General features: G+C 47.4%; 1 protein-coding gene across 1 annotated transcript in view; it reads right to left on the bottom strand.

Annotated features, from left to right (window-relative positions):
* The window catches only part of Bcl2l11 (BCL2 like 11), a 641,641-nt gene that overhangs the window by 581,484 nt on the left and 37,455 nt on the right, over window positions 1–22,702 (bottom strand). The gene's annotated exons all lie outside the window — the stretch shown is intronic.

Here is a 22,702-nt window from a genome sequence, read left to right on the forward strand (position 1 = left end):
TTATGTTTTAAAACAAAAAAGCAGAAAAGAAACCCTTCATCCGCAAGCCCCCCCCCTCTCTCTCTCTCTGTGTGTGTGTGTGTGTGTGTGTGTGTGTGTGTGTGTGTGTGGCCAGAGGTCACCCTCAGCTCTCCTCTGTTTTGAAACAAGGTCTTTAACTGGGATTTTGGACTTGCCAAGAAGCAGAGTTTGGCCAGTGTGCCCAAAGACTCCGTCTGTCTCTGCGTTCCTAGTACCTGGATAACAAGTGAGTGCCACCGTGGTGTGGCTGACCTTCTCATGTGGGTTCTGAGTACCAAACCTAAATCTAAATGCTTAGGAGGAAGCACTTTCCTAACTGAGCCATCCATACAGCCCTTCTGTTTTGTAAGTGTTTCTTGTAACCACTGAAACCCCTTTTGTGCCCTCACTTGGAAACATGTCTGTGTCTGATTGAAGTTGCCTCTACTGAATTCTGGGATTGCAGAGAAGGAATCTTCATCCTGGAGGGTGGGTGGAGAAGGGCTCATGCTGTCATCCTCCATGGGGCCAAGGACTCTCTCTGGCTTCATCATCCCAGGGAAGAAGTATCTCTCACCCCATCCCCAATGAAGACCTTCCTACTGGACTGTGAGATGCCTTGTGGAAAGCCGGGGTTCTGGTGAAGCAAATCTCATCACAGCCATCACCCTCCCCCCGGGTCTGGTAGGTAGGTAAACTGAGGCACTGGGTTTCTAAGGTGTGGCCATTATTAAAAGCACAAGACCCAGGGTGCAAACCCAGACAGGGGTTGTTGGCACCCACAGTGCTGATCACTCTGCCAGGCTACTGTGTGTTTCTCTATGCAGAGGTCCCAGTTTAGCCCACACACGTACACTAGAGCAGTATAACCTGTAGGAAGGGGAGATCGAGGCCTGGGGACCTGCATTTGAATCTCCTGGGTAAATTAATGTGCCAGGACCTTAGAAAAGTGCCTGTCTTCTCTAAGATAAAAATCAAATTTGCATTTCTGCATAGCCTGACCTAGCCTCCCTTCTGGACACCAGCGATGTCTTGAGAAGAGGTAGCATCCAGCTACTGTGGCCTGTGAAGCAAACATGGAGATACTAGGAGAGCAAGTTCTGGGAAGGAACCCAACAGCAGCTGCCGACAGAAACTAAAAGGTCCCTAGACAGGCATCTACCCCCGCCCCCAAAGTACACAGCCCTTCTGTTCCACAAGCTCAAATAAAGCCCTTTCCATGGACCAGGCAACCTAAATGGATCCAGTTACCCATGCCAAGGATACATGGCTGTTTAGTCTTGCCCAGTACATGGCACTGCTGACAGGGAGTCGATAACAGCAAGTTAGGCAACCCTGCCAAGCCCCAGCTTTGCTCTTATATCAAATGCCTGGTCTGTCTCACACAGACGTAGCTAAGGCCACAAGCGGGGCTCAGCCAACACTGGCTCCCTTCACCCACTCAGTGGGTCTCGGGGTCAAAACTGGCTCTCCCATTTGTAGGGGAGAAAGTCAAGAGTAAACAGAGAGGAGAAACACACTTAAGTCTAAGGACCACAGGGAATCTTCATTGTACTGCCCCTTATAACACTGGTGCCACAATAGTTGGTGACAATTTCTGAGAAAGAACACAATGATGTAATTTGTCTTTATTAACAGAACTAATATTTGCGCACTATATTATTACCCAGGATGGTTACAGTGGGATTTCTCACCCCAAATTCCTTTCTCACTTTCCTGATGATCTGCTTATCCTCTTGGATCCAGGCATACTTACACCTATGACAGAAGGGACACTCTGTGAGATCTGAGACCAGGTCTTGAAGGGAGTACAGATGCGAGGTCATCTGACTGCCACCTCACTTTTGATCCCTCCCCATACAAGGCCAGGAAGGCTGAGAGTGAGCAACTGCACTTGCCACAGCCATCACTGGTGACACAGTACCTTCTGACCATCACCACACTGGAGACCGAAGGACAAAGGCTCCTCATAGCTATAGAGATATTCAAACAATGATGGGGTCCTGGAGCTACTGTGTTTGGGGATGGCTTGTGCTTCAGCCCAGCAGAAGTGAGAAACCTATAGGCTAAAACAGCCTGGTCAGCTCATTCCATTTTCCTACTGTGCCTTAACAATTATAGAATGTAACCCATTTCCAACCTTGTAAAACATAGTTGTATTGGATTAGAAAGAAAAATAGATGCTTGGGTCTTTGTTGTTTTTGCTTTTTTGTTGAGGAAGAGGGGGTTATTGATTAGTGAGAAAATATGTAGTTTGGTCTTGTCCAAGTTCAGTGCAGACATGATATCTGAGTTCTTTTTAGTAAAAACAAAATACACGGGGGATCAACAAGGTGTGTGTGTGTGTGGTGTGCATGCATATTTGAATGTGTGACTGTGCCCATGATGTCTTTGCTTTTAGTGATCAAAACATTCAAGAAATAAGGAGCAATGCGCGTGCGCAGGCACACTCACACACACACACACACACACACACACACACACACACACACGTTTGGCTCTGCAGTACTGTTGAGGACCCAGGATTTGCTATACCTTTGATGGTCAGTTTTATTATGAGACCGGTTCTCAGGGGCTCATGTAATCCAGGCTGGCCTCAGACTTGCAATGTAGGCAAGGATGACTTTGAACTCCTGACCCTGTCTTCACTTCTCCAGTGCAGGGATTCCAGGCAAGCACCCAGCTGGGACTCAAGCACTGGTAGGCAAGCACTCTTCTAACTCAGACACTTTGGTGTGTGCTCCAGGAATGACAAGTGACTGTTCTGGCTCTGATTCCCTCAGCCCATTCTCTCCATGGCCCTGCTTCCTCTCAGGTTGCTCACTTCAAGCCCTCAGACCCTTCTAGCTGCAGCCCGAGGAAGCAACACAGCCCAGCGAGGCTCTGACCAGTGGGACGCAGGGGAGGTTCTCCTTTCTAGACAGAGCTTCTTCTTCCCTTTCTCACTAGCACCTGCTATTTCCCTTTGACCTTTCCCCCCTCTCGGGAACGAATTCTTACCAGGACGGTCTCAGGAATCCATCCACAATCATGGCTCCAACGGTGATCTCTTTTCTCAACACAGCTCAACACAACAGCCCACAGTCCTGAAGAAAGGTTCTGTCCTGCTCTCTTCTTTCCAGTCCAGACAGCACACCAGGGAAGACCTGTTTGGAATACAGGACCTGTTTGGAAGACCCTGTGGAACTCACAGTGGGGAACCTGGCAGCTCTTGTAAGGCCTTGGCCTCAACCCTATCTTGGCCTTAAACCACCCAGAGCCCTCCACATTGCCTCATTTGAACACTGGGGAGGAACTGCAGTCAGAGAAAGGGTAGGGTGAGGATGTGAGCAAGGGGTCAGGGTTGCAGAAGGCTGTGATGAATTGTTAGGTCCCACATTCCACACAGTGTCGCCAATGATGATGAAGACCCTTCAGAAGAACAAACTGAAACCTGGAATGGTTATTTGTCCAGCCACACAACTGGAAAGACATAGGACAGAACTCGCGTCTGCCCTAACCCTGGCTCATTCCTCTATGCCACACACACCTGGCACATGGCAGGTGCCTCACAAACATGGGTGAAAAAGACAAATGGATGAGTTCACAAAGAGAAGAACGAACCTGCCGGCCACAAGTTCTGGAGCCGGTCCTCAGGATGAGCTACATAAAAACGCAGAAAGCCAAGACATGTGTGCCAATCTGGGCCAGTGAGATGAGCTCCTGGAACCGGGCCAGGCAGAGAGGACTAGGAGGATATGCCTCAGCCTGGGAGAAGCTATGTCAGCTGGCATCCTGGTGTAGGTAAAGCCTCTTCCACTGTGGCCATGTAAGCAGCAAGGCTTTGACTTCTAAGAGGCAAAAAACCGGGAAGCTCATTAATAATTACTGGGGGCTATACCAGCTCATTTTCTTTTCCATGTGGACATGCATGCATGTATGCATGTGTATTGTGTGTTCATGTGTGCAGGTTGTGTAGTGATGTGTTGATGTCAGTTGTCTTTCTTGATCATTCTCTTTTTTATTTTTTCATTGATCCTGAGTCTCTTATTGAAACTCAGAGCTGATTGCTATAACTAGTCTAGCTAGCTTGCTTGCTCCGGGAAGCCTATTGCTTCCATCAGAATGGCTGTGGGAAAGCCTACAGCACATTTTCCTGAGGGATGGTTGATATGGGAGAGCACAGATCACCGTAGATGCTGCCACCTCTGAGTAGGTGGTCCTGGGTTGTGTAAGAAAGGGGCCTGAGCAAGTCATAAGGTGCAAGCCAGTAAGCAGAGCTCCCTATGGTTCTGCTTCAGTTCCTGCCTCCAAATCCCCACCTCAGGTTTCTGCCCTGACTTCCCATCATAAGGGGCTATACTCTGTGAGGTGAAATAAATCCCAGGTCATTTTGGCTAGTATTTTTTTTTTTATCACAGCAACAGAAGCAAGCTTGAACTAAGACACATGAACTCAGGGTCTAAACTCCAGTCCTCAAGCATGCTGCTTGTGCAGTGAGTATCTTAACCATTAAACCATTTCTCTAGCCTTCTAGTTCATTCTCTGTTGCTGTAGCAACCAAGGCCAGATACTGGAAGCTAAATACTCTGTAAAGAAAGGAGGTCTATTTAGTTCACAGTTTTGGAGGTTGAAGGTCTAAACTCGAGTGGTCCCATTCTGTCTCTGGCAAGGCTGTGTGGCTCCACCCAACAGAACAGATGGCATTGTGGTATAAATGTGTGTGTGTGTGTGTGAGAGAGAGAGAGAGAGAGAGAGAGAGAGAGAGAGGGAGGGAGAGAGAGAGGAGAGAGAGAGGAAAAGAGAGGAAGAGAGAGAAAGAGAAAGAGAGAGAGAGAGAGAGAGAGAGAGAGAGAGAGAGATCAAATGGCAAGACAGGAAGTCCAGAGATTCAGGGCTTGCTTTGTTTATAGATGCAGAGTCAGGTGGATCTCTGTGAGTTCCAGGTCTACATAGTAAGACCCTGTCTCAAAACAAAATAAATCAAAAGTAGGGGGGAAATTCACATGACACCCCTTTATTAACTACAATTTAAAAGTGTTTTTTACTGATTTTAAAAACCAAGATAAAATGAGTAAGAAAAAAAAACCCATTTGTTATTAGCAAGTACAAAAATAAATTGTTTACACAGTCCTACAGAAAATCCATACCCATGAGATAAGATAGTCTCGTTATATAGCTCAGGCTAGCCACAAAACTCACAATCCTTCTGCCTTAGTTCCCTATGACCAATGAAAGTTTAACAAAGAAAATACGATACAAATGAAACTCTTAGTTCCATGCCTGTCGTGTGGTGTCAGTGTAATTCACTCCGGTCTCTGTCATTTTTATCAATGAGTAGAGCCCGATAAGTGGAGGCGCTGTGGGTGAGCCCACAGCTCTTGAATGCCATGGAGGGGATGCTGGAATCTAGGGGACCCTGAATATTGGCCGGAAATTTCCTGAAGCTCCCCACACCACAGCCCTGGCTGTCTGTAGGGCGGAGTTCTGGAGCGGGCTCTTGGGACACTGGCCAGCACGCTGCCACTTGATGGTTTGTTTGTTTGCTTCTAAAGACATAAAATCCAAGCTTATCAAACAAAGTCACACTTGGCCCTGCTGTCTTGAGAGGTAAATTCCACCATTATCTATGCACTTCAACCCCCACACAGAACACTTAGTTCCCAGGCGAGCTGGCAGCTGGCTCCAGGGCTGACCTTCACCGGCTCACCCCTTCAGCAGTGGAGTCAGCCAGTCAGGAGGCAGGTGTGCCTGTGGCACAAACTAGGGAAATGCCCAGAGGTCCGGCCCACCAGCTGGGAGGTTTTAAATCCCCTTTGAACTTCAGTTTCCTCGCCTCTATAAAAGTGGCTTGAGGACAATTGTCTCCTTACCAGCTGGCTTGTGACAAGAAGTCATGAAAAAGTGATTAAACATTGACCCCGGTGTTGGCATGTTGGCATCTGGGAAGGGCTCAACACAGGACTGCTGAGGTCCCGCTGCTCAGGGGAGGATAGAGCACTTCTCAGAAGCCTCTCATGTAGCTTTAGAAGGAACCAATTCAGTTTCTAGAGAGCTGGGTGGAAGGAGGAAGTGAGGTGGGAGAGAGGAACACACTGAAAGGGAGAGAAATAGAGTCTGTGGTTAAAGAGCACGGGGCAAAATGAGGTCAGCTAATGGACATTTAGCCAAAACTTTGCCAATGTTCTCTTCAGCCAAAGTCCTCAAAAATCACCAACTACTCCTGTGTTTGTTAGAACCCACTGAGATGGAATAGGAGCATCCCGGCCCGAAAAAGGGTTCGTGTTCATTCGACATCTTTATACAATTTACCAGCTGGGCATGGGAAGACAGCAACCCCCCTTCAATCCCCAGAGCAGTCAGCATCCTTAGAGTGGATGCCCTGTGATGCCAGTGTGCTTCTTCTGCTCCTGAGCGCTGCATAAAACTCCACTCGCTGCTCCCTGCCTAACTCTCCTCTCCCAGAAAAGCCCACAGACCCATAAAACCAGAGGGAAAGAGACAAGAAGCATTTCCGGATGAGTGCCTGTAAGAGCTGACTCATAATTCTCCTTTTTTCCTTCCCCTCCCTCTGTGGTGCCTGGCAACAGTCCAGATGGCAGAGGCTCCACCAGCCTGTGTCCTCTGATGGAGACCATTCGAAAACCTGATAGGGGAATAGTACTGGACCCCATTCCTCTCCTAGTCCACAAGCACCAGTCACTGTGAGCCTCGGGGCACTGGGGTTTGTAGCCACAGCTGATTCACCCTCAGATGAGTGTAGACAAAGGTAGGAACAGGCAGAGAGCAAAGGCCAGAGTCACCAGTTCGAGAAACAGTGTCAGGGAGTGCAGGGTCCCCGGAAAGGCTGGGTAAGAACCCCTGGAAGAAGACAGACATGGCCAAGAGGTGGAGTGGGGGGAGGGGCAGAGCATGTGGGTGGTTAGAGTTTGTGCAGGATGACAAGCACAATTGGTCAAAAGCAGCTCTTCCAGGAGTCCTGGAAGATCCTAACTTCTTTCTTCCATAGGCCAGACACACAAGGGAAACGAGCTGAATCCAAAAATCAAAGCCAGGTCAGGGCTGAGTTGCACAAGGTCTGCTGTGATCTAAAGGCAGAGGAAAGGCTCTCAGCTGCTCAGTTCCAAGTCTCTTCCTCCAGGAAGCCTTCCTGGGCCTTCTCCAACTCTTAACAACTCCGCTACTGTGTTCTGTCTTCTGCATGAAGCTGCTCCAGCAGTGACAGAGAGCCAGCTCCCACATGGGCCACAGGTGGCTCTGGTCCTGCTTTCTGTCCTTCACTCATTCATTCTTGTATGAGTGATGCCCCACCCTGCATCCTGGAGGGTATCGTATGAAGCAAGACTCGGGCTTTCTTGGGTCAACAGCAACATGAAAACTAGTGAAACAGACGTGCAAGGACATCGACTTTAACATCTGAGACAGCTGCTTAACACGATCAGATGATGCCAGCCAGTAGAAACATAGTTTGTGTGTATTTTATTTCTTATACTTGTATATTTGTTCTTGTCAAAAATAAAGATCAAATCAAATTTTAAAGTGACTTAAAAAAAACAAAGAAGAATCAGTTTTAAGCTGTGATATTGGAAATAGCAAAAATAGGTTTGAGATGAAGAATATAAAAAGGGTTTACCTTAGATAAAGCTGGTTAGTGATGATCACTTTGAATAGACAGCATTTAAAACTGAGGGAGACAGTAAGAACAAACAGCTCTTATGTGACAAATAGGGACAACTATCAAGGTAAGACAGGTTGTGAACCCAGGATCTTCACATGGACAGAACTTGGGTAGGAACTGAGAACATTGCTGAGCAGAACATGGAGAAAAAGGTTGTGCCCCTCAGGCTACTGTAGAATATAGATTTCAAATGTCATGAAGAGAGAAAGGGATTGCTGGAGAAAGGCTTGAGTGAGCTGGGGAGGGTGCCATGTCAGCTTACTGGGGTGGCAACTCCTGTAGGGAACATACTACGAGGAAATAGAATCCGAATGTGCCAATGCAGGATGGCTGGGGTCTCTGGAGGAAACAAGGGAAGGCTACAGCATCTGCAGATCACTTGGAAGGACGCTTGAAGGGCAGGATGGATTTGGGATCACTGGCTTGAAAATGTTGTTTAAATCCACATTCTGAGGGAAACCACCAGGGAAATGAAGACAAGAAGTCCAAGGGGCCCAGGGAGCACTCCCACTCAGTAGTCTGAGGAAAGGGAGTACTCACAGAGGACCAAGGGGGGGTGGTGGTAGGTGAATTGGGAGAGACTGTTGACAGATACTCAGAGTGTGTCCAGACTCGGAGGGTAAAGTCCAAGAGCCAGCCAGACCCGTCATGGGCAACCTTGACCAAGCCCTTCGGGGAAGGCAATGGGAGCTGAGCCAGGCTGCAAAGGCCCAGGAGTGCATGGGAGTTAAGAAAATAGACACAATGTGAACAAATCCCATTCTTTTGAGAGCTGTGACTGGAAGGAGCCAGAGGGACTGTGAAGGAAGCACTGCTTTGTGCTGGTTGGAATTGTCCAGAAACAGAAGGGCACTGAGCAAGAGGCCAGGCCACTCAGACAGTAGGATGGCTGACTTGAGAGCCCAGATGAGAGGCCGGCCATCCAGGCAGGGAGGAGAGAGGCACAGCCTAGATGAGGTGGCCAATTTGGTGTCAGGAAGATGAAAGTTCAGTTAAGTAATGGGCTCGCTTGGAGGGAGGAGAGTGCAGGGGTCGACGGAGCAGAGCGAGGTTCAGCTGCAGAGACCGGAAAGGGAACTGGCTGGTGCTTTGGGCCTAGGGAGGCGAGATGACTGGAGAGAACAATGGAATCTGCAGCCTGGCTTGGCAGTGTTGAGGGCCAATGTGCAGGCTGAGAGAGCCCAGTTCAGAAGCACCCAGCCTGACTGTGCGATTGTCTGCCCACACAGCCAGAAGCTATGGTGCAGGCATGGAGAGGTGAAGGAAGGGCTCTCTGGGGTTGGGATTTTGCCAAGTAGCTGTAACAAAGGTCAACTTGCTGAGGGAATTCCCTTTAGAAAGATTCTGAGGAGTAGAAGCTGGCCCGACAAAAGAAGACAGGAGGAAGGCCCGAGAGAAAAGCAGAACAAAATGAGGGGACTTGGGTAGCAAGGATCTTGAAGGGCTGGAAGGAGGGCAGAGGTGTTTGGGATATAGTTTTGAGGGTAAGTGTTCCACGATGACTACAGAAATAGGGCAGCTGAAGGGAGGTGTCCCCAGAGAAGCATAGGCTACATGCTACACAGTCCTCCCACTGGATAGGATAGAGTTGTCCCCAAGGACAAGGGACTAAGATGCCACGAGGGAGGAGGAGTCAGTGATGTTGCCTCTGATTAGTCTATGAGCCATATTCCGGGTGTTGGTGCATGCGCCTTTAATCCCAGCACTGGGGAGGCAGAGGCAGATGGATCTCTGTGAGTTGGAGGCCAGTCTGGTTTACAGAGCCATATATATCCCTGCTAGGGTCCATCACTTTCCTGCTGTGCACGTCCCTTCTCAGTACTTCAGCATCTTTCTTTGTAGAAGTGGAGATAGCAATCTGTACCTGCATCTTAATAGTCACGTGAGCACAAAAGGAGATGATTCAGGTAAAGCACTGAAAATCACATACGCAGGACTAAACAGCAGCCATTGGCGTGAGTAGCAGTAAGTCGGGGCAAATGCTAAGGCAGCCCCAGGAAATGAGTGTCTTCTCATATGCCTAGCCCTCAGCCCTCTCAGCTGTGGAGACTGACTTGAGCACCAAAAGACTGAGCTGTATATACACTCCAGGTACATGGGGGTCGGTAGATCTTGTGGTCAGTTGTGGTTCGTCTTCATGGTCAAACTGATTGGATTTAGAGTCACCTAGGAGATACACCCCTGAGCTTGTCTGTCAGGGTACTTCCAAAGAAGATTAGATGAGGAGGGAAAACCCACCCTGAGTACCAGCAGCTCCATCCCATGGCCTGGGGCACCAGAACTGAATAAAAAGGTAAATAAATAAATGGAAAGAAAGAGGAAACTTTCAGTATTCATGAACTCTGCATCCTGACTGAAGATGTAGTGTGGCCAGCTGCATCACAACCTGAGTGCCGTGACTGCCCCGATTGACTCACACCGGGAACCCAAAAAGACCCTTCCTCACTTTAGTTGCTTTTGTCAGTAGCACAATATCCTTCCAACCTTCATCACACCAGTGGCTGTAGGCATGAACCTCTGTGCAAGTGGCTTTGCTCGGTTGTATATTTCCTTGGGTGTATTCCTGGTACATGGAACCTGGGATTTCAAAAGGCACATTGCCACTAGAGGCCAGAGATAGGCAGCTAGCAGGGGTTGAACATACATATATATGTGAAATATGGATGAGACAAATATCCAGGGTAGACACCATTGTCAAGATAACATCAGAAAAATGGGTACTACGTCATTGTCAGACTGGCCATTTGTGAGGACCACACGACAGATGGAGGAGGTCCTTCTTCAGATCACAGATTGACCCAAGGCCACAAATGGACATAGAAGAAGCTGGACCCAGCCATCAGAGGTGGGGGCCACCCCTATTTTGGAGTTCAGCCTCCCTGATGGCTGAACTCAGTCATTAGAACTGATTCACAGAGAGTAGCAGCAGGTGGGTACAAGCTGTCTGTGCACAGTTCCATCCATTAATATTCTTGTCCATTGCAGATGCTGAATCAGAATGGCTTCAGTCCACTCTAGCCCTCTTCTTGGGTGTCTTTCCCTAGTGACAGAAATGGACATGCACAACACTTGCTGGGCCAGGCTTGCTGGGCGAGGCTTGCTCTCATCCTGGCTACTTTCATCAGAAAACTGTGTCTGCTTTTGGGAGAATGGCTTTCAGTCACGTAACACACAGAAAAGGTTCTCCACATTTAGGATTGTGGACAAAGACTTCTGTCTCTCTGAACATGGAGTTCCATTTGATGTGTTTAGGAAAACAAATGTTTAATTTCATGTAGACCTACAGTTCTTCAAAGTTAGACAAAAAATAAATTCTACAAGACTGTGCTTAGGACTGTTGAGTCCTTGAGCCTTTGTAAGACTGACTTATGCACCTTGTAAGGAATATTTGGTGGCCAGAGGGAGAAATGGAATCTCAGCCCAACAGGAGAGAATGGCTTTGCCCTGGCTGGTGCGTTGGTCTGTAATGGAGATGACACTTATCCATGTTGACATGCATGACTCAGGAGGACAAAGCTTTTCAGATTTCACACCTGCCTCTCAGGTGTTTATCCCCTTTTAGGAAGGGGGATTTGTTGGCAGGGATGTGGTCAGCTATCTGGTAACAAGCTGTCCCCTGCTTTGAACACCTGGCTTCAAGCTTAACCTCAAGGGACAGTCTCCCTTCCTCTCCTGGTCCATGAGTAATCAGCCGCCCTGACCTCCCTTGGAATTTTAGTCACAGGGGTGAGTGCACTCCCTCACATGTCTGTCTGCCTGTCTATCTGCCTGTCTGCCTGTCTGCCTGTCTATCTGTCTGTCTGCATGTCTGAACTTTAAAGTCCTGCCAGGAAGGTCAGTCCCATGTTTTGAAATCAAGTGGAGGGAATAAGGCTGTGACCCATGAGGTCACTAGCTGGGTCTTTTTGATGCTCTCAGGAGAGCTTCCAGAGTCCTCTGTCCAGACACCATCAGATAGGAGACATGGTGTCCCAAGGCTGCCTCGACCCTCTGGTATACAAGGATTTGAAGCCAATTTCCTGTGGAAGGGAGTTCAAAGAAACATGGGTTTCAGTGCTTTTCTATTCCCCTGCCCCAGGCTATGGCTGTGCTGTGAAAGGTCCCACAGTAGACAGTCCCACCATATCACCAGAGGTCGGGAGGGAGCTGTCAAGGCTGCTCTCTTTCCTTGCTGTGGTTGGTGCTTGGTCACCTGTCCCAGGAGCAGTTATGGTCTTTTCCTAAAGGCAGTCCTCCTCAGAGTGCTGGAAATACAAGGAATGGGCCTCACCTAGCTCTGCTCTCTGGGAGCTCTAGAACCCTGGGCCTGAGTCCTCCTCAGTTGTCCTGAGACACTGTTCGCTCACTAGCACTGCAGCCCCCAAGTGTGCACAAGGCCTGCAGGTCAGAGGATGCAGCTTGCAGGTAGCACTGGGTGGTTGCTCAGGGTACTGCTGCAGAATGCATCCCAAAGCTTCCTGGGAAGAGGTTCACTGAGCATGCAGGAGCATCAGGTGGGAAGCAGTCTGTGGTGTGTTCCAGGAAAGAGCCCAAATGACTGGGGTTTACTTTTCCCAAGTGTCATTCTCTGATGACAAATGAAAGCTGCTGCCTTACAGTGGCCACCAGCTTCAGATAGCAACTTGTCTGAAAGGAGAGGCTGCGCGAACATAATCCATCATTCTCTCTGGGAGTTCACACACCGAATCCTGCCTCTGTGGCGCTCTGGGCAGGGGCTCTCACAGGGAGGAGTTCAGAGGGCACACAGAGGTCGTGGGACCCAGGCCGGCTGGCTGTGGACAGAAGAGGAAGTTCCCTCAACTCCAAAAGAACAGCCATTTTGACAAAGGCCACGCTCACCACTTCAGAAAGAAGGTATTGATTTGAGGGGCCCATTGTCCTCACTCCTTAAAAACAAGTTATTACATTGGTCAGGGGACCACTCATGAGAACCAGTTCTCATACCACTCAACCCAGATCATCTCTCCTTACTGGGCATCTTGCTGGCCCTGCATTACTCTTCTCTTTTTAGGTGTCTATTGTGACAGTCAAGAAGCCAAGAGGGGATCAGACTTCCATGAAGGGGATTTACCACAGAATTCTACCAGGAGAGAACTGTACATGTACCTACAAATGAGGTACATGTACCTACAAGTCAACAGGAGACCAGCCTGGGATAATCTAAATGACCTAAGGGGCCCCTGAGCCCAGCCCTGCAGGGGTGGGTGGGGCAGAGTCTGAACTGAGGCAGGTAGCTGTCACAAAAACTCACTTCTGGATAGGCCTATGAGATACTGTGTGACCAGAAATAGCTCCAGATCCCCTTAAAGACTCCCCTACTGGAGCCAATATTGGCTTTTAGACCTCATTGCAAAAGACCAACTCTCTCTCTCTCTCTCTCTCTCTCTCTCTCTCTCTCTCTCTCTCTCTCTCTCTCTCTCTCTCAGGGAGTTTCAGAACCTCCAGCATTACCTCCAGGCCTTGGCCTTGTTTCTCAAGGGGTAATGATATCTTCCTTGTGCAAGACCCTCCCTGACATCAAACTCTGGTGTAAGATGAATATCAAGGGCACAGCAAGCCACACTGCCATTTGATACCTGTCTGCCCCTTCCACCTCCCAGAGTACACTCGTGGCTCCTCCTTCTCTCTGACCTCATCTAGCCCTTTAGGTTTGTCAATAGCAGGCTCTGACTCACCTGGTGGCTGGGCTCTCCGCAGGCACACAGCTTGGGGCAGCCTCACCTGCTCCCACCGTGGCCTTGGCCCTGGGCCCTCCAGCCCACTCTGTCCTCCTACTCACCCTGCCTTTGGCAAGAGGCATGGGTGTCTGTGCCAGGGCAAATTGGCAGAGGGAAGTAGAGATGAGAATTGAACGTTTTGCAACTAGAACAAATTTAAACAAACAGAGAGCACCTGTCTTCAGTGTTTTCCCTGGGGAGAAGCACTTGATCCAACTGTAGCACTGTCCCCCAGATTCTGGAGTCGTCTGGGGAGTCTGGGGAAGATCTGATCCAGAGGCCATGGGATCCAGACACAGCTTGCAGTCAGTTTCATAGTATAACCTCTGGGAGATTTGGAAAGCCTCTGCCCCTGGTATATTGTAAACAAACAAAACACTGGGGGTGAGGTTGCCCCATTTCTGTACTGTCTGGCCTTTGGACAACTGATGCTCCTCATGGGCTTTAAGATTGGCCATTGGCCCATCACCCATCTAGCACAACCAAAAAAAAAAAAAAAAAAAAAACCAAAACAACTGTTTGGGAGGCTGTGGGGGTGACTCAGCCAGTAAATGCTGACTGTGCAAGCTTGAAGGCCTGAGTTTGGATTCCCCAGCAACCATGTCAAAAGCCAGGCACAGCAGTGTGTATGAGCAATGGGGAGGAAGAGGTAGGAGGAACCCAGAGCAGTGTGTCTCCTGAGACTCAGCAATGTAAGGTGGGGAATGACCAAGGAAGACATCCGATACTGGCCTCAGGCCTCCATCTTGCGCGCGCGCGCGCGCGCACACACACACACACACACACGTGTATATGAACACGCACCAGTTGCTGTTTCAGGAGGTTTCTTTTATGAGAGCATTTCACTGTAATGCATGCCTTAATACATACTTGTTGAAGTTTCTGTCCTCTCGCTCCACATTTTTCCATTGAAGTATATGAACAACATTTTGTTTTTTGTTTTTTTTTTTACCTTGAGTATTTCAGAAGAGGTTGCAAAAAGTGTAGACAATGTACTCAGAGCCTTCATTCAGATCCCTCGTGTTATTATACCATTTTGTTACATTTCCTTTTTCCTTTATCCTCCCTACCAAGCACCTGAGACATGATGCACCTGTAAGCACATTCTCCCCCCTGAATGTTTGAGAAATGATGTTTCCTCATCTCTAGATACTTGAGTGCACATCTCGTAAAAATAAAGGTCTCTTTAGTTTATTTTTTGTTTCTGTGACAGAATGCCTGAGGCTGAGTAATTTACAGAGAAGACTTTACTTGACTGGTTGTCCCATAGTCTGGGAAGTTCCAGATCTTGGTAGACCAGCACATGCCTAGAATCTGGCTAGGGTTTTCTTCCTGCATCTTACCATGGGGGAAATAGCACGCTGACCCAAGACAAGCATGCTAGCTAGGGGTACTTTTTATAAAGTGACTATAAGCTGTGGTGGTTTGAATGATGAACATCTCCCAAAGGTTCAGGTATTTGAACACTTGGTCCCTGGCTGGAGGCGCTATTGAGGAAGGTTATAGAACGCTTGGGGGATGGAGCCTTGGTGGAGGAAGTATGGCAGTTGGGGTGGGGGGTGCTTTGAGGGTGTCTAGCTAGTTCCATTTCCAGTGAGCTCTCTCTCTCTCTCTGCTTCATGTTTGTGGGTGAAGATGTGATCTCTCAGTTTCCTGCCCCAGTCACCTGCTGGCATGCTTCTCCTACTCCCTCTGGGACTGTAAACCATACACAAACTCTTCTACAAGCTGCTTTTGGTCACGGTTTTATTACAGCATAGGACATTAATCCATGCACTACCATGTGACCCACCCGATCCCAATTCCCCCCAAAGGCTTCCGTACTGAATACAGCACCATATGACTCCGGGATGGTTTCCCAACACTCACACTTTTGGGTGACATATTGAACTTACAGCAATAGAAATCTCTGAATGATAAATCAATATTATCTACCCATGCATTTCATTCAGGTTTCTTTTTTCCATTTGTGCCCCTAAATGTCCTATTACTAAGCAGTAGACAATCCCAGGCCACAGATGGCTCTCAGTCATCATGGTTCCTCGCTCTCCTTTTTTCTGGACTTTGGAGGAATCTTGCCAAATACTTTCTAGCAGCTGGTGGTACTCCTTTGACAAGAGTCTTCCCTTATACCCCAGCATTGGAGCTAACTCCATATCTTGGACACATCCTCTGGGCCTGCAGCCAATTTGTTCCTCATGCCCATGCCCGCTCCATTTCCCATTTGTTCCAGGCATACCAAGCCTTCTGGTTGCCCAGGATTAGCATGTCTGTAGTCTGTCCTTTTGGACTACACTTCTCTGGCTGCTTCTTGCTCATTCTGGGGTCACAGAGGACAGGCTGTGCTGGCTGAGTCCTCTCCGCAGAGCTGTCACACCGCACTATGCCTGGTTCGCCTTTTACACTTTCACTAGACAGTGGAGAGTTCCCTCATTCACCAGTTTGTTATTTTACAGCCCTACTGAAGATAATATCCAGGAGTGCAGGAATCTTGTTCTTAGTGATTCCTGAATGTTTGGAATAACTTGTGCCTGCCAGATAACAGGCAATCAACCAACATTTGTGGGGTGAATAAATGCATGAATAAACAAAAAGTCTTTTCAGATGATTGGATTAGAGACGAGAACCTTTTCCCCTCCACCTAAATGGGATCAGTACTTGGCAGGAGCTGATGGAAGAGAAACCTCCTTCTGCCTCCACGTGCCTCTCAAAATGGCATTCACAGACCAAGAAGGCTTTAGTTCATAGCTCCCCTCTTGTTAGCCTCCAGATGTGAAGGTAATAGAATTGGATTACTTTTAAAGAAGATATGAAAGATCTTCTACATCTCAGGCTTCATGTGTGAGACTTCTTAGCAGAAAGAAGGAGACATACTGATATGGTAGAAGTAGCCAAGAATCCTACATCTTGCCTTGCAGGCAACAGGTTTGAGACACTGCATGTGGCTTAAACATATATGAGACCTCAAAGCCTGCCTCCACAGTGACACACTTCCTCCAACAAGACCACACCTACTCCAACAAGGCCACACATAGTGACAGTCCCTTTGGAGGCCATTTTTTTTTTTTTTTTTTTCAAACCACCACAAGGTAAGAACAGCCCATCTTACTTGCCCATGACCCTGGTTCATCCCTGACCACCAGGCTTGTCTCTTCTCTGGGACCCCAGCTGGGAGGTCCATGGGAGATGAGAAAGATCCTGGCCTCCAATCTCAGCATAAGTAGGTTCCCCAGGTCTTTGTGTCAGGAAAGGAACCATCTTAGCCCCTGGAATGGATTCCAAGAATTCACATCTTGGTGTGTCCCAGCTCTAGCCTCATGTGAGTACCCAGGCCCTGCACTATATGCACACGGACCTCGACACGTTCTCTGTACAGACAAGGAAATTGGGCAGTGCATGTTTCCAGGAGAACAGCAGTGGTGGGCGGGGCCTGCTTGCACCCCTGGTGTGCTCACATCAGTCTGGGGCCCCACACCCTCACTCCTGAGTAGGACACAGTAGGCTCCCGATAACCCAAGGCCCTGCTCCCTCTCCTTCAGAATCTGGGGCAGCATAAGACAAGCAAAAAGGTCTGTGGCTTCGGCGCTCCAGAGCTGTCTGGCAGGTGCTGTGGGGATGTTGTTGAATCCTGGGAAATCTCTGGGTTCAAAATACTTCCCTGTTCTAGGTCTAAAGAGAAAGCCCATGAAGAACCAGACATGAAAGGGGTGGATGGGCTTGGCTTTTACTGAATTAAAACTAGGATCTTCTCTACCTTACCCGAGGATCACGTCCACAGTGCTTCCGGTTCTGTCTCTGCATTGCTCTGACAATTCGATGCTCTGCCGGAAGGACCTTAGGCACGAATAAATTACCTGTGAGTGGTTGTGTGCATGTTCTGTATGTGTGGAGGTCAGAGGACAACTTGCTAGAGTCAGTTCTCACCTTCCAACATGGATTGAATCCAGGTCATCAGGCTTGGCAACAAGATCCATTACCTACTAAGCCATCTCAGTAGGTATATATTTTTTTAAAATACAACTTTATTTTGTTGGCTTTTTTTTTTTTTAATTTGCATTGGTGTTTGGCCATGGATGTGCTGTCCCCTGGAACTGGAGTTAGAGTTGTGAGCTGCGATGTGGCGATGTGGGATGTTCTTCTGCTAATATGCATTGCTTTTGTTGGTTGATGAATAGAGCTGTTTTGGACTATGGCAGGGCATAATATAGCTAGGCAGAAAATCCAAACAGAGATATGGAGAGAAAGAAGGCAGAGTCAGGGAGACGCCATGAAGCTACCAAAGGAGTAAAATGCCAAAACATTACTGGTAAGCCATGACCACATGGTGATACACAGATTAGTAAAATTCATTTCATTTAATTGTGAGAGCTGGTCAGTAATATGCCTGAGCCATTGACCAAACAATTATAATTAATACTGAGCCTCAAAGTAATTATTTGGGAACTGGAGGTGGGACAGCAACCGCCATTTACAATGTGGATGCTGGGACTTGAACCTGGGTCCTCTGCAAGATCAGTCAGAGCTCTTAACCTCTGAGTTATCTCTCTAGCTCCATCCCTCCATTTTTAGTGTAGTATCTGAAGATAGAAGCCCAAGTTTGTTCTTTAGACGCTTGAAAGGGGTTATTAAGAGTTCATCCAACCTAAGCTTGCTTTAAGAAGGTGAAACCAGCCAAGCAGTTAGCAAGATCTCTGGGGCCCTTTCAACAGTGCCTGTAATGAAGTGGCATGTGGGAAAGCCATGGTTGGTAACAGCTGAAACAGCTCGGCCTTGCTAATACCAATGAGGATTTTAGGCTTGATTCAGAAAAAAGTTTGCAAGAGAAAAAGGCCAAGTAGTAAGTTATCATACCTTGCTACTCCTAAGTGCCCTGTTCTGGTCTTGCCCCGCAGGGCACTTCAAACCATCATCTTGTTGCCCCAAACCCTCTGAATTCATATTGTTTGTAGAGAACTTACAACCCTTTTATTCAACAGGTAGGAATGAGTCAGCAGTTCAGTTGCCAACAACAGAGGCCAACTTTGGCTAATTGAGCATGAAGAGAACTCACGGGAGGGGCAGGCACCTGCCCCACAGACAGAAGAAACTGTTGCTGGTGGATAGGGGGCACCATGGCCCTGGAAGCCTTTAGGATGCAGCCCTCATGATTACACTTGTTCTAGATGCAAAGTGCTAGGAAAGGGTGTTGGCTTAGCCCTGAGCCTGTCCTCAGCTGCACCATGGGCAGGGGAGAGTTTCACAGGCAGAAGGGACACTGGGTGTCAAGCATATGAGGAGAGCTGTGTAGGGAAAACAGCAGGATGGATGCCAGATGAAGAACAGCCCACTCTTCGAATAAGCCAAGACACTTGGAGGTGTTAGAGGAAGAAAATCTAAGTGTACTGAATTAGCCAACACTTGTCAAACCTTTCTGCTTGTGATCATTTGCCATTGGAGAAATATTTACACAACCCAGGGCACACAAGCACATAATATATGTGTGCAAATCATTTATTGGCAATAAATCACAGAGATTTAAAACAACTTTTGACACACATTAGTTATTTAAAGAAAGCAAGCTTGTGTACTAAGAAGTGTGCTCATTTGATTTTGCACAAGGAATTAAATCTTGGCTCAATATCTGATCCTGGAGTTTACAGAACATCTTCAACTTTTTTTCGGTTGACTGATACTGTGATTTTATAATAGTCAGGGCTGTGTTGAAGCCATTGCCTGGAATAAATACATAGTACAAAGGGCAGCAGCTTACTTGGGGCCATTTTAGAAATTATTTTAAACCCATGCCAAAATTTTGTGTGTGTGTGTGTGTGTGTGTGTGTGTGCACCAACATATGAGTGAAACCTCAAGTCAGCAACTCAAAAACTAATTTCTCTCTACCTCTCTCTCTTTGCCTTTTCAATGTCTGGTTATTTATTATTTCCCCTTCAGCATATTCTGCGGCCTCCCCATTTTTCTTAGCATGTTGTTTCTTCAGAGCAACATGTTGGTGTTTGTGTTGCCAGACACGTGGAGTAACAAGAGGCTTAAAGGGTGCTTTTCTCCTGGGCTGCTTTGTTTAAGGCTTTCAGCCAACATATTGGTGAATGTTTTATTGCTCTGAATAGAACACTATGACCATAGCAACTCTTAAAAAGAACACATTTAACTGGGGGTCCTTAGAGTTTCAGAGGTTCAGTCCATTATCAATGGTGGGGAGCATGGTGGTGTGCAGGCAGACATGGTGTTGGCTACATCCTGATCAGAAGGCAACAGGAGATGGACTGAGACACTGGGTAGTATCCTGAGCATAGGAAAGAAACCTCAAATCCTGCCCACACAGTGACACACTTCCTCCAACAAGGCCATACCTACTCCAACAAAATAATGCCTCCTAATAGTGCCACATCCTATGAGATAATGGGGGCAAACTACCAGAGTGGACATCCTCTTCTTTAGAGACTAACGCTTTCAGATTCTGTGAGCTCTTTTGGGCCCCAATTGAAGAAGCTCAGTAGTTACCTCTCTTTCTTTATTTATAATAACCAGGTTGAGAACCCACAGTGCATCCCAGAACACACATGTGCTTCCTCTCTCCAGTTCTCCTTGCTCTATAACAAGAGCACCCCTTCCTCAACAGCCGGCACACTCTGCCATGGGTCATGACACCTTGCTTCATGGGAAAACACTGTTTGTTGTTCCCACCACTGATTCCTATCACATGACCTTTCCACCCTTCACCGGGAGCAGCAGCAGCTACTTCTGTGGCCATGCACTTCTCAGAGAAAGTACAAAGCCTGCGTTCATCACCCACTTCAATGGACTTCTGACAGCTGATGGCTGGGAAGGAGATATTCAGCTTCATCTTGACACGGCTGACTGCCTAGGAGGCGCCACGAAAAAGATCTCAAATGGCAGCTTTTCAAGTCAAACATTCTGACATAATCACTCCCAAAAATATACTCACGATACTTATATGCTGAGGAATGAAGGTGAGGAAATACTAAACTCCTTTGGGGTGTGTGTGTGTGTGTGTGTGTGTGTGTGTGTGTGTGTGTGATAAAGCCATCACAAGCAAAATCACTAAGCTGTAAAAACTGCATCCGGAACATCCAGTAGTCTGGGATATGAGCTGATGTAGTGTTTGGACACAGTGCAGCATGACATGACCACGTGCAACCAAGCCTGCAGGAAAATCGCAAGACCCAACACAGTTAGCAGTGCCAGGACATCCCCGACTCATCATGTGACTCGTTTGGAATTCATTTTTGATCACTGGGCACTCAGTGATCTCTCATGACCCTCATGACTCCAGGTTTAGAAACCAGGTAGGAAACCACTTCTAATGAATTGTGGATAAAAGCCACACACCTTGGAAAGCATGTAAGAGAAATGGCAAATTGCCCTTAAGTTATTGTAGAATCATAATCCCCAAGTGAGACTCCTGAAGAGCTCCTGGAGAGGCACATAGGACAGAAATGGGGAGAGGGGGACACTGGAAACATAAAACTAGTAACTGATGCAAACAGAAAGGTCAATGGGAAAGAGAAGAGCAGAGAGACAGCATGATGTGTGCAAGGCTTAGGAGCCAAGAAACAACATGGTGCGTGTGAGGGTTAGGACATACTGGGTCACTTCAGTTAAGACAAGCAGAGCCATGGGGTATAGGAAGAGATTTACACTGCTCATCACTGAAACAACTCCAGGTTGGTTAAGAAGTAAAACCAAACTGTGGGGTTGTGTGACTAAAGCATATTGCAAACTTTGACACAGGTTGTCTCAAGGAAGACAAAATATAGAAATTAAAGCAAGAGAGTTAAAGCTGGCTTCTCAGTTGGTAACTTACTCTTATATGAGAATGGTCACAACTTTGCTCATTGTCACTTCTAATGGCCAAAGTTCAGGTGCCCATTAGACAATGAGTTAGCAACCACCAGTCCTTCTAACACATACCTCCAGAATGTGCCTTGACCAAAAGGGACCCAGACACAAATTATTCCATTCATATGAAGTTGAGAAACAGGCAGAAAAAAACAAGAGGCCATGCCTGGGAGCAGAGAGGTAGGTGTGTGTGTGTGTGTGTGTGTGTGTGTGTGTGTGTGTTTGGGGGAGAGGGGAACCTGAGGCCAGAGAGAGCATTCGATCCCTGTAAATGAATTTACAGATGGTTGTGAGCTACTGGTTGTGAGTGCTGGGAAACAAACTAGAGTCCTCTGCAGGAACAGGACCTCAATTGCTGGACCATATCTTCAGCCCTAAATCTGTGCTTTATTGTATGTACATTTTATCTTGAGTGGTAACTATTAAAAGTGGGTGGCATGTATGCTGGATACTTAGGAACAAGTTTACTGATGACTATGATTTACTTAAAATGTGCAAAAAAAAATTCAGTAGATGTTTGCATACCACCACAGCAAAATATTCCAAATTAGAGCTAGGATGTTATCAAATCCTGTGGACTTTCTCATGAGCTTGAATTTTTTCACACTGAAATTCAGGGAGAAAAGAAGCCACAGACTGGAGGGTTATTTTTCTTAAGTTGATCATCAATAAGACAATGAAACAGATGGCCAAAAATAAGCATACTCCCTTCAAACAAAATGGCAATGACAACAAGGCCTGGTGTCATCAGAGCTGTGAAAAGATTGGTCTAATTTAAACCAGGAAGGCCATTGTCTCCTCACACACCAGGCAGGTACTAGCATGTCACTGACTGAGCTTCTGAGGGTGAGCAGTGGCTACTGCTGGTGAGCCAGGCCTCGGAGCATTGTTCTCAGGATCCAGTGCAGTAGTCAAGGTGAAATGGAATCATTCTAGAAAGATCTATGACCAGTTGCTAGGTAATGGATGTTGTTACCAGCATTTATGCAAAATGCCCACACCCACAGAGCAAGAGATGGGCTCTGGAAAAATGCAGGCTTCTACCTGGATGAGGATTAAGGGTGGTAGACCAAACAATCTGCTTTGCAATAGGTTGATGAATTTTTACACAGCCACGTTTATGTGCTGAAAACTGTTCAGCACCTTCCTAGAACAAATAGGAAAATCCTGAACTCGTTCACACAGACCTTACAACTAGTATCCCCTCAACAATGCTCAGTGTCTCTTGCTCCCTCCTAATTTAGTCTACGCCCAGTGGATACCCCAAGATCACAGAGATTAGCAGTCTTCTGTGAGGTGACCAGAAAACAGTCCACTCTCGATCACTTCCTTCCAATGGAGTACTGAGTCATGGCTGACTCCATGGGCAGGACATTTACATGGTTTGCTTTTAACTATACTACACAGACTCATTTTCAAGCAAGATCTACACACAACTAATGTGTTCTGACCAATAGGAGGCAGGTGTGT

The sequence above is a fragment of the Phodopus roborovskii genome, unplaced genomic scaffold (assembly GCF_943737965.1).
Source record: "Phodopus roborovskii unplaced genomic scaffold, PHOROB, whole genome shotgun sequence".
NCBI classification, from domain to species: domain Eukaryota; kingdom Metazoa; phylum Chordata; class Mammalia; order Rodentia; family Cricetidae; genus Phodopus; species Phodopus roborovskii.